Below are 11,293 nucleotides of genomic sequence, written 5' to 3' on the forward strand. Positions count from 1 at the left end.
AAGGTTTGTGAAGAACTTTAGAATTATAGCCAGGCCATTGCATGATATTCTCAAGACAGACAACTTTCAATGGACCACAGCTCAAACACAAGCTTTCCAAGCTCTTAAACAAGCCATGATTACAGCTCCTGTACTGGCCTTGCCCAACTTTTCTGAGCCATTTGTTCTGGAAACAGATGCATCAGGAGCAGGTATTGGAGCAGTCATGATGCAAAGTGGAAGACCCTTAGCTTATTACAGCTCAAGTTTATGCCCAAGAAATGCTGCTCTTTCAACTTATGAGAAAGAAGCCCTTGCTATCATTGCAGCCTTGAAGAGGTGGAGACACTATTTTTTGGGCAATGACCTAATAATTAGAACAGACCACCAGAGTCTGCAATTTATGACTGACCAAAAGATCTCTACAAGTATCCAACACAAGTTGATGTTGAAGTTGTTGGAACTGAATTTCACATTGCAGTACAAGAAAGGGAAAGAAAATATTGCTGCTGATGCACTTTCCAGAAAACACTCTGTAATGGCAATTTCCCTGGCAACTCCACAGTGGATCTCTGTAGTGGAAAGCTCTTACTGCAATGATGCTGCTTGCAAATCCCTGCTGGAAAAATTGCTCCTATCTCCTAACCGTGCCGTGGACCAAAACACCTTACACTCGGGCATCATCAGGCACAAGGGTAGAATATATGTGGGAAAGGATGTGGACTTGAGAAAGAAGCTCCTAACTGCATTACATGCATCTGCTTTGGGAGGTCACTCGGGCATGAATGCCACATACCAACGGATCAAACAGATCTTCTACTGGCCTGGTCTGAAACAGGAAGTGGATCGTTTTGTTTCTGAGTGTCTTGTCTGTCAGAAGAATAAAGGTGAGAACTGCCCATACCCTGGTTACTTGGATCCATTACAATTACCTGATATGGTTTGGACACACTTGAGCATGGACTTCATCGAAGGGCTACCAAAATCAAATGGGAAAGATGTCATATTTGTGGTGGTCGACAGGTTATCTAAGTTTGCCCACTTCATTCCTTTATCCCACCCTTATACAGTACAAACTGTAGCTCAAGCGTTCATCGATAATGTCATCAAGCTACATGGCCCTCCCTTGGCAATTGTGTCTGACAAAGACGCTATCTTCACGAGCAGATTGTGGCAAGATATATTCAAGGGCATGGGCTGTGACCTCTGCTACAACACTGCTTACCATCCGGAATCTGATGGTCAGACAGAACGAGTTAACCAGTGCATCGAGAACTACTTGCGTTGCTTGACATCCACACAACCAAAAAAAATGGGCAAATCAACTCTCCATGGCAGAGTACTAGTACAACACTTCCTACCACTCCTCCCTCAAGAAGACACCATTTGAAGCAGCCTATGGATTCCCTCCCCCTAATATTGGAGAAAACATTCTCCCTGACTAGCTGCACGGCGATGCACAACAGTTCTTTCAGGACAGAGATGCTTTGCTACTGCACTTAAAATCCAACTTGGCAGCAGCTCAGGCGCGAATGAAGAAATACGCTGATCGCAAACATACAGAGAGAATTCTGGAAGTTGGGGACATGGTGTACTTGAAAATGCAACCGTACTGCCTCAATGCTTTTGGTCTGCGTACACATATTAAACTTCAGAGCAAGTACTATGGACCTTTCCGGATCATCAAGAAAGTGGGTCGCGTCGCGTACAAACTGCTCTTGCCTGACGCTACCAACATACACCCGGTCTTCCATGTTAGCCAGTTGAAGAAACATGTCGGCCCTAAAGTTGTTCCGTGTGCAGACCTTCCCCTGGTTCGATCAGATGGGATGATTCAGACTGAACCAGTTCTCGTTCTGGAAACCCGTCAGGTACCCCGCAACTAGTCCTGGCCATCTCAGGCCCGGCCCTGTCGGCCCACCCAGGCCCGGCCCTAAAATCCAGGGCCTAGGCCCAATGGGCTTGTCCGTGGGCCGGGCTTGGGCCTGAGTTTTGAGCCCATCAGCAGGGCCTGGACGGGCTTGGGCTTGGCATATTAGCATTTTAAGGAAGAGGCTCGGCCCACGGCCCTAAGCCCTAAGGGCTTTTCAAGGCTTTTTACGAGATGGGCCGGGCTTGGGCTTGAAAAGTGGGCCCGATGGTAGGGCTTGGGAGGGCCTGGGCCTCAGTTTTCTACCATGGGCTCTTTTAGGCCCGGCCCAAGCCCGGCCCGGCCCGGCCCATGGCTAGATATACCCGCAACAACCTGCCTGTGGTTCAGTGGCTTGTACAATGGGCAAACCTTCCTCCTGATGAAGCTTCGTGGGAAGAAGCGTCATTCATGAAGAAAACGTTCCCTACATTCTTCAAGAGCACCATCGACAGGTGGTTCAACCGAACAACTCCTTGAGGACAAGTTCGTTTTCGCCCGGGGGTATTGTCAGGCCCAAGTGTCAAGGAGCAGCTTATTATCTTCAGTTATCGGACGGCTCTGGTGCAAAACGGTTCGGTGCATCGTACGGCTCACAGGGCTCGCCTACTCCACCAACCGTTACCATCTACTGTACCGTTTCATTTGTCGTTATTGTTCGGTCTCATCCATTTGCCAACTGTAGCTATAAAGCTAGCCGCTGCCTTCTGTAATCGCTATCGAATTATGCTGAGAATATCTCTATGATACAATCATACATCTTATATCAATACAAACACTAGTTCTCGCTCCTACTTTCCCCTTTTCTCTCGCACGAGATCTGAGATTACTCTGTTCGATCCGCCCCAATTCCTGTGCGGGGTGTGACAATTTTTTCCTAATCTAATCTCTCTCAGAAAAAATCTTCATGGATGTGCCAAACCTAGGGGGGCCTTCCCCACCAAAGCACCCACCTATTCTGGAGCCACCTGGGCCTGGCCCACCTCCTCCGCTGCCGCCACGGCTGTGCCAGCCACCTTGCGGGTGCCTCGGCTTCTGCAACATTGCAGGACATGTGCGACCTACCGCGAAAGAGAATAGAACATGCGCTCAGGCATTTCCCAGTGCTCGACGGTGTACAGGTGCTAAGGGTGCCATATAGGTAAAAATATGATGTGGCAAAGCATTTAAAGAGGAGAGTGAACATTATGGTGACCCTAATAAGGGCATCTTCAATAGTTTGTATGTTAGCTTGTTGGTAAAATATGCCATGTCATCAACCAACACCTTAACATACAACAACTCCAATTGGTTGTATCTAGTTTGCCCAATAGGATGTGAGATGATAAATGGGGTGCTCTCTCATTCTACATTGGAGCTTGTGCAATGTGTGTTGGTTCATGTACATACAACCTTCCTCTCTTTCCTCATTTATTGTATGCCACATCATCAAAAATCCTATGTGGCAAAGTCTACCAACAACTATCTTACAACCATTGAAGATGCCCTAAGAACCAATGCTAAGCACGTGGACCTAGACAAAAAGACTACCAACCAATACATGAAGGAGTTTTATTATTAAACAATTAAATAGAGGAGGCTTAGCTACAAAAGCTAAGCACCGATGCATTGGAGACATTAGTTGCTAAGCATTTTAATGCACTTAGCACCCCACTTTAGCACCAATGCATTGGGAGAGGTCTCAAAGCCTGGATCCATCGCGAAAGGGGCTCTTACCCATCACTAGTGTTAAGCATCCACCTATAAGTATTTTCTAGCAGTGGATCGATGTGGTCCAAAATCGAGCGCGCTTCCTAGGCGTGCGCGTTAGCCACGCCCCTGTCATGCATGATTTATATATATGATGTCATTTTCCTTATTTGTTTACTAGCTGTTATACATGAAAATATTTTTGAGATGTGGTAGTTTATATTAATTTTTCTGTCATTTTTTCATTTTCCATGTAGTGGGCTGCAAGGCCTGGTAAAGCTGGGCTGGGTCGTAGGGTCGTAGTGGGGTCGCTCTGGCTTTCCTCCTGGCGAAACAATCGCTGGAGCTGCGCGAGCCCCCGTCCTAATCGCTATCTGCAACCGCCGCCCGCCTCCCCGCACCCCGTGGTAATCGCGATCTGCCACCGCCTCCCCGCCTCCCGTGGTAATCGCGATCTGCCACCGCCTCCCGTCCTAATGGCTGGGGAGAAAGCTGGTACCGGCGCCTCCTCCTCCTCTCGTCCTCGGAGGAGTTCGGTAAGCATCTCTCGTCGCTGATCTGCAGACCTTCGAGTCAGATCGAGTCCTATCGTTTGTTGTATGCAGACGCAGAGCGTGATCTCATCATTTGTGAACGTTTCAGAGAAACGCCGCCGACGGGAAGCAGATTGCTCCCCGAGTCGCCGCCGACGGGAAGAAGACTGCTCTCCGAGTCGCCGGCGACGGGAAGCAGAGTCCTCTCCGAGTCGCCGCCGCCTCCGACGGGAAGCGGATGGTTATGGGCGTCTCTGTCGACGCCGCTTCCACCACTTTGCACCCTATTGATCTACGATCCGACGTCGCCCCTGCTGAGGGGCGTACTGAAGTGGTACTCTCCCTTGAACGTCAAATACATTAGGGATTAGGGTTTAACGCCATGGTCACATGTTGGATTCGTTACAGTTTTCATTAGGGTTATGCAATTCGTGTCCTCTTTCCTGATACTTTTAAGTTTATCTTTCAGGCCAAGTTTGTTCACAACTTCTACTGTGCCCTAAACTTTAATCTGTTAGGATTGTATCGTTTCTATGCCGACGATGCTGAGTTTGTCTGGAATTTCAATGGCCGTCGACTTAATCTGAAAACTGCAAAGGTTACTGCCTTAACAAAATGTAGTGTAATATCCTGACTGGTATTTTTTTGTGTGGTAACATCGTTATTATTTTTGAACAGGAAATTAAGAGTTATCTGTATAGGGCATCAACCAAATGAAATTCCATGCATCACATTTTGATTTATTATCGATTCCTGGGCAAAGTTCTGTAATGCTGACCGTTTATGGAACAATCAAATCGGCTGATAACAAGCCTAGGAGCTTTGTGGAAACTTTTGTGCTTGATATTCCTGGACGTCTTATATTGAGGGATTCCTTGGTTGTGCAAGAAAATGGTAACATTCTTTTTCTGTTTAATATAAAACCCCACTCCTTCTCATGGTTTGATCCGTGATGCTTTTGTTCAACAGCTCTAGAAGTACCAGAAGTGAGTAGTCCCAAGAAGCTCCAAGACCATACTGCAAGTATCATGTGTACTAATGATGTAAGTGGTTATGTAATTGCACGTTTATCTTAATAAATTGTTTTGTATGTTCTATTAAGTTGTTTGTTTTAATATAGTCCCTTACATTGGTAAATTGTATATTGTGTCTGCTGCTATTGCAGTCACAGAATCACTGTGGAATTTGCAATAAGAAATGGTATCCCCTAGAGAAAGACTGTGTAAGCCTAGAATCTGCTATAGTGATGTTATAGATTTATTATGCTGTTGCTTATTGTTGGCATTGCCATAATGTTTTTCTTGTTAGGTCTGTTGTGACCGTTGTCAAATGTGGCTCCATGTTGAGTGTGACCCTAATTGCAGTCGTGACATGGAGGTTCTTTTGCTCTTCTTAATATCATAATATATATGTGTGCAGTGCTCCTAATTGGACATGTTCGCTAACTGTAGATTGTTTTGTAGAAGGTAGAAAAGTCAGAGTATTTCTGCCCTGGCTGTACGTCTGAATGCAAAGATGTATTGACACTTAGGTGAGTTACTGATTTCTTCCCATCTGAATGTTCATTGATTCTTATATTATACTCCCTCCGTCCTAAAATAAGCGTCTTGAGCTTAGTACAAATTTGTACTTGAGCTAGTACAAAGTTGAGACACTTATTTTGGGACGGAGGGAGTAAATGCCAGCTTCTAACATTCCTAATAATATATTTGCCAGCACTTTGAAGCAAAAATCACCTGAACCCATAATTGTGTCGTGTGCTGGAAAGGAAGGAGTCTATAAACCAGTAGAAAAAATGTAAGTATTTGGCTTATTGTGTACCGAATCATCAGATTACATGTTTCTTTATATTTGCTTAATTATGAATACTCTATCTGAATTTAATATTTTTTACTCCCTCTGTCACAGTTTAGAAGGCACAGTTAAATTTGCGTGCGTTTCCATAATAGACAAGGTTTAGGGTGCATTGCATTTATTTATAGTAGCTAATTAGTACTCCGATATACTATTTCTATATGCATGCGTAGTGTGAATGCTATTTTTGAGCCCATCTCACAACCAATAGATAACTACCTAGGTCCCAGAGAATTTCCAAGCGCGCCTTCTAAACCGTGACGGAGGGAGTATTTTGATTAACCAAAAAATTGTATGTGCAATTGGTTCTTTAATCTTCACTTGGTTCATAAGCAAGTTACTTTTAGGTCGGTTCTTAGTTGGTACTGTAGCAACCACCCATTAAGGATCAGTTACCTTTTGTGATCGGATATTCTTACGATGCTTACAAACCACACACCAGAAGCAATAAGGACCAATGCACCATTTTTGCTGGCAGGATCGAATGTCGATGCAAAATTTGCTTGAAAAATCTAACTCCAGTCGTGATGTCTACGAATGTATGGGAGAAACATACTGGTTGCCGCCAAAAGAATTGGAAGAAGAGTATTAAGCTCAAGGGCACTGAGAAGCCTCTCTTTAAACTTGTAAGCCATCAGCATCTTTATCATCTTGGATGTTTGTGTGCACTAATGTGCAGACATGCAAAACTGATTACATCTTTATTTTGTCGTTTCTGTAGCTTGAAGAGATACCTGAAGGAACTGGCATATCTTCTATTGCAAGTGAAATTCAGCAGGTTTCTTCTGTTGATACATCTGACCAGCCAGCTGCTGAAACATCTGACCAGCCAGCTGCTGAAACATCCTACCAGCAAGCTGCTGAAACATCTGAGCTAGCTGCTGTTACATCTGATCAGACATCTGCAAGCCTCTCTTATGCGATGTCGGGAAACAAGGTATTATCAAGCATCATTGTTTACTGCATCACACCCCCTTACACACATATATCCAGAGCCATCCCTATGTAAACAGGTTGTAAAGGACAAAACTAGTTAGACATTGATAGCAGGTGACACAGTCACTGTTTAGCTTTCACCAGAACAATGAAGTTATCGAATAAAATGTTCTGTATGTCAAGCAGAAGACTACAAATATCAGATGTAATTGTTAAGTATAAACAGGCATCATTCAGATTGTCTATAATAATTTCTTGGTCCGCAACCCAGAACTTCCTCACTATATGGTATATGCAGATCTACCACTCATACTGCAAGTATGGAAGTCCTTGTAGGTGTGGATCAGCAAATCCTGACAATTTAGGTTTGTGTGTATTCACATGATTTTGATAAAATGTACTGCTGACCTTATGAAATATTGGAAAACAAGTTTTTTTTTTGAAGAATCATTGTTTCTTACCACACCCCTCTACACACATGTCGGATAGTCACTTGATTTGAGAAAATATAGTGCTGATTGTGTACATTCATGTCGTATAGTTACTTGATTTGAGAAAATCTGGTGCTGATTGTGCCCATTCACAAATCTCTTCGCAATTATACACCATCCTCCTTTGAGAACTTTGACACATTTTTGCTTTTTTTTCACAGCAGTCGCAAAAATCAAAAGTCTGCATCTTACATGATTATGATAGGATGAAGTCCCATCAGGATAAGGACACTGATCATAAATATGAAAAGGCATCTAGGATTTCTGAAATAATGAATACATTGAATCAAGATGGTGTTCTTGACAGGTGAGTTGTGCCTAGTAAGGAATATGTCTAATGCTAGTACAATTGTTCAAGTACTAATAACAATTACTGTAACCATAATCTGGTGTTTTTGCAGAACTGAGAGGGAACTGTTTGATAGTGCTGATCGTGAGATAATTCTGGCTATCCATGATCCTGAGCAGTTGGATTATGTTGATGATTTGCCATTGACAGATGAGGAGCAGGACGCAAAATTTTCTAAAGTGGCTGGAGTTAGTGTATTCTCTTCTGAAGGAACTACCGAAGCTATTTACAGTGCAGCTGGGGCCGTGATAAGGGTAATGATAAAATTACACCTTCATCAATCTTGTCAAATTTACTTGTCAACTTACATTGATTTTATTGTTTAGGGTTCCGACCTTGTGGTTGAAGAGTATTATGAGACTGCTTTTGCAATAATCAGACCTCCAGGGCATCATGCTTATAAGATTTCTGAAGGTTTCTGCTTTTTGAACAACGTTGGTATAGCTATTCAACATGTTGTTGACCACCATGTGAGATATTACATTGTGCTCTTTATTTTTCAGAATTATTATTGCATTTTCATATCACTGCCTTTTTTTTAAACGTAAGCTCAAGATACATGCTACTATTTTTTATCTGTACCTACCTCTACTGCATCTACAATGGCACATACCCTGGAATCCGGCAAGTAAACTACAAAAATCACCATCAGTATATATAGAAATGTCCTGTTCTAGTTTAGGAACAGTACTCAACAAGTTATCTACTAAGCTTAACATATCTTATGTAGATTTCTATAGTTTCTCTAATTTATCACCGCACATTATTTGCAGCACATGGAAAGAGTTTTGGCGGTTGATTTCGATGTGCATCATGGCAATGGCACGCAGGAACTCTTTTATGGAAGCGAACAAGTTCTTTTCTTTTCCACACATACGTATGCTATTAATGTTTTCTAGTGTTATTCTTCTGTTTTGCATATTGTAGCTGTTTGTGTTGTTTTACAGAGGGAGTAACTGTTAATTATTGTGTGCAGGCGTGATCTCTACTATCCTGCATCAAAAAATAGCGCAAACGATATTGGTGAGGGGTGGGCTTGGGTTATAACATAAATGTTCCTCTCAAGAAAGGTTTTAATGATGTCGACATGCTTTACGTATGCGATCAACTTCTCAGCCCTGTGGCCACTGCGTTTAAGCCAGAAATAGTGTTCGTCTCTGCTGGTTATGATGCTGGTAAGAAATCTAATTCTAGTTTGTGGTTTTGTGTTTGCTATCTACATGTTTATTCGGTAAGGTATTACTTTTTGTAGGGGAAGGTGAAGAAATAGGAGGTTGCAATGTTTCTGCAAAGGGTTTTGGCACGCTTGTCCGTAAGGTGCTAATAGTTTTAACCCTCTATTGTAAATGCAGCTCTGGAGTTTTAGATCTTCCTTTATAATTTTCTGTAACTAATTTTGTTTTTGTCCAGTTATTGCCCTTCTCAGGAGGAAAAATGGTATTAGCTCTTGAAGGAGGGTACGACCTGGTTCATCTTCCTATATGTGTTTCGCACACGATTCGAGCAATTTTGGGAGACGAAGATGCGTTCCTTCAGGATTCTGATTACAGAGATAAACGTCCACTCAAAAGCACCATCGGCACAGTCAATACCGTGAAGCATAACTTGAGATTCCGTTGGGTTGTTTTTAAGGAAAAACCTTCAGGTTATTCTCAATAATTCTGCTGTACCAATTTTTGTTAATGTATTCTTTTTGGTAAGTTTATACCTTAACTGTTTCTGTAGTTGTATGCAATGAAGAGAGGTCAAACTATTCATCTTAGGGCTCCTTTGATTCAAAGGAATTGCATAGGATTTTTGGAGGATTTAAACCCTTAGGAATTTTTCCTGTGATGCTCGTTTGATTCGTAGGATTGGCATCCTTAGGAATTTTTCCATAGGATCCATTTGTACTACATTTTGGAGGAAAATTTCCATCCACTCAAACCTCTTTGTAGAATTCCTTTGTTTTTTCCGTGCTATCAAACATTATTTCAAATCCTGTAGGATACTATGGGACATGTCACCTTATTCCTGCATTTTTCATATTCCTTCATTTTAACAATCCTCTGAATCAAAGAGGCCCTTAGTGGTGTTCCTAACAGGGGTTCACAGGGTTTAGTTATTGCGATGCTAAGCATAGGTTACAACAAAAACACACCATCGTTGTGAGATACTAGTATATTCCTAGTCTATAAAGTTTAGTTTATCAGTGCTGTATTTGAGGGCTGCAGTACAGATTGTTTTCTGCCAAAGCTAGGACTGTTAACTGTTCCTTGTCTTCGATGACCCCTTAGATATTATACTACGAGTACATGCAATCTTTATCACCCTATTAATGCCACACACTAGCTTTTTGCTTGACATCTTATTTGTGTGATTTCTACCATCTGCCGTAATGCTGTTGTGCCATGTGGCTTATACTCTAGTTTCATTTTGCAGGGCCAAGCTTTTTGCTTGACATCTTATTTGTGTGATTTCTACCATCTGCCGTAATGCTGTTGTGCCATGTGGCTTATACTCTAGTTTCATTTTGCAGGGCCAAGTCCCGAGGCCCAAGCTCCTCTTCCTCCTGGTGGTTTAGGTGGTGGTCCTGGTGGTGCTGGCAGTGGTGCTCCAGCTACGTCATGGGCACTTGAGAGTGAACTTCCATGACTGCGTGGTTTGGTACTCATGTGTTTTTTTTTTCTTTTGCGGGGTAAACTCTTGTGAGACCATTTCTGGATGAGTTCTCTTATTTTGTTCACTCCACTACATAAAGATTTCTGTCAAGTGAATATATGCCGCACACCATTTTAGTTCTTTTGTCAATTTTCTGGTAAACTCCAGCCATGCACAGTGGTTATAGCAATTTCATTGCTTGACCATGCCGACTCTGTATTCTTGTATTTGTGGTGTTTGGGGTCGATCTCGATCAGCCTGTGGTTTCAGTTGTATCTTATGCAGGGGTGGATCTCCGACGATGGGTGCTCATGGCACACATTAAGAAGCTACATTCTTGTAAGTTTGTTGTCAGATAAGTTAAGAAGGGAAAACATCTAGTGCTACAGTCCATGCGATGATACCATGCTCCAAGACCATGTGGTGTGTCAGATCTGCATGGAATGGACAGGATCATTTCACTAGTCTATTTACATATGCCCTCTTATAACGTTTGTGTTTTGCCCCCTGAAAGTGTTGTGTCTTTGCAAAATCACAACAGGTTTCCACATCTCTCCTCCAGACCCCCTAGTAGTTCTCAGTTTCCCACACGACAAATACTTCAAAAATAAACTGGGAAGACATGCCACATTTCATTAATTCATACCAACAAAATTCACAGGAATAGAACCACTTCAAAACATTTATGTGAAGCTGTATCAAGCTATGAATAATTTCTTTAATATAGTTGACAAATGTTGTGGCAGTGATGTATACACCACTTCGCAAAATTAATTAGTATAAAGAAGTACATTTTGAAATATGTTGTTTCCACTCAGCTTGTGACTACTTATCGTCCTTGCTGATCCATATATATATTTTGATACTGAAACCAGCTCGGTTTACAGGAAGTGCTTTGGCATCAGTATCACGA

The 11,293-nt window shown here is 42.4% G+C and overlaps 1 pseudogene across 1 annotated transcript; it reads left to right on the top strand.

Moving 5' to 3' along the window:
* Nucleotides 1–3,887: 3,887 nt before the first annotated feature.
* Nucleotides 3,888–10,521, top strand: LOC125545745 (uncharacterized; annotated as a pseudogene). Its single transcript, XR_015598819.1, has 19 exons — nucleotides 3,888–4,113; nucleotides 4,220–4,444; nucleotides 4,580–4,732; nucleotides 4,812–5,004; nucleotides 5,080–5,153; nucleotides 5,276–5,332; nucleotides 5,419–5,487; nucleotides 5,574–5,641; nucleotides 5,827–5,907; nucleotides 6,443–6,590; nucleotides 6,686–6,901; nucleotides 7,553–7,698; nucleotides 7,793–7,994; nucleotides 8,067–8,210; nucleotides 8,514–8,617; nucleotides 8,717–8,915; nucleotides 8,993–9,057; nucleotides 9,151–9,385; nucleotides 10,259–10,521. The product of XR_015598819.1 is annotated as an uncharacterized LOC125545745 (transcript).
* Nucleotides 10,522–11,293: the final 772 nt, after the last annotated feature.

The sequence above is a fragment of the Triticum urartu genome, chromosome 3A (genome assembly GCF_056163025.1).
Source record: "Triticum urartu cultivar PI428250 chromosome 3A, HENAU_Tu73, whole genome shotgun sequence".
Taxonomy (NCBI): domain Eukaryota; kingdom Viridiplantae; phylum Streptophyta; class Magnoliopsida; order Poales; family Poaceae; genus Triticum; species Triticum urartu.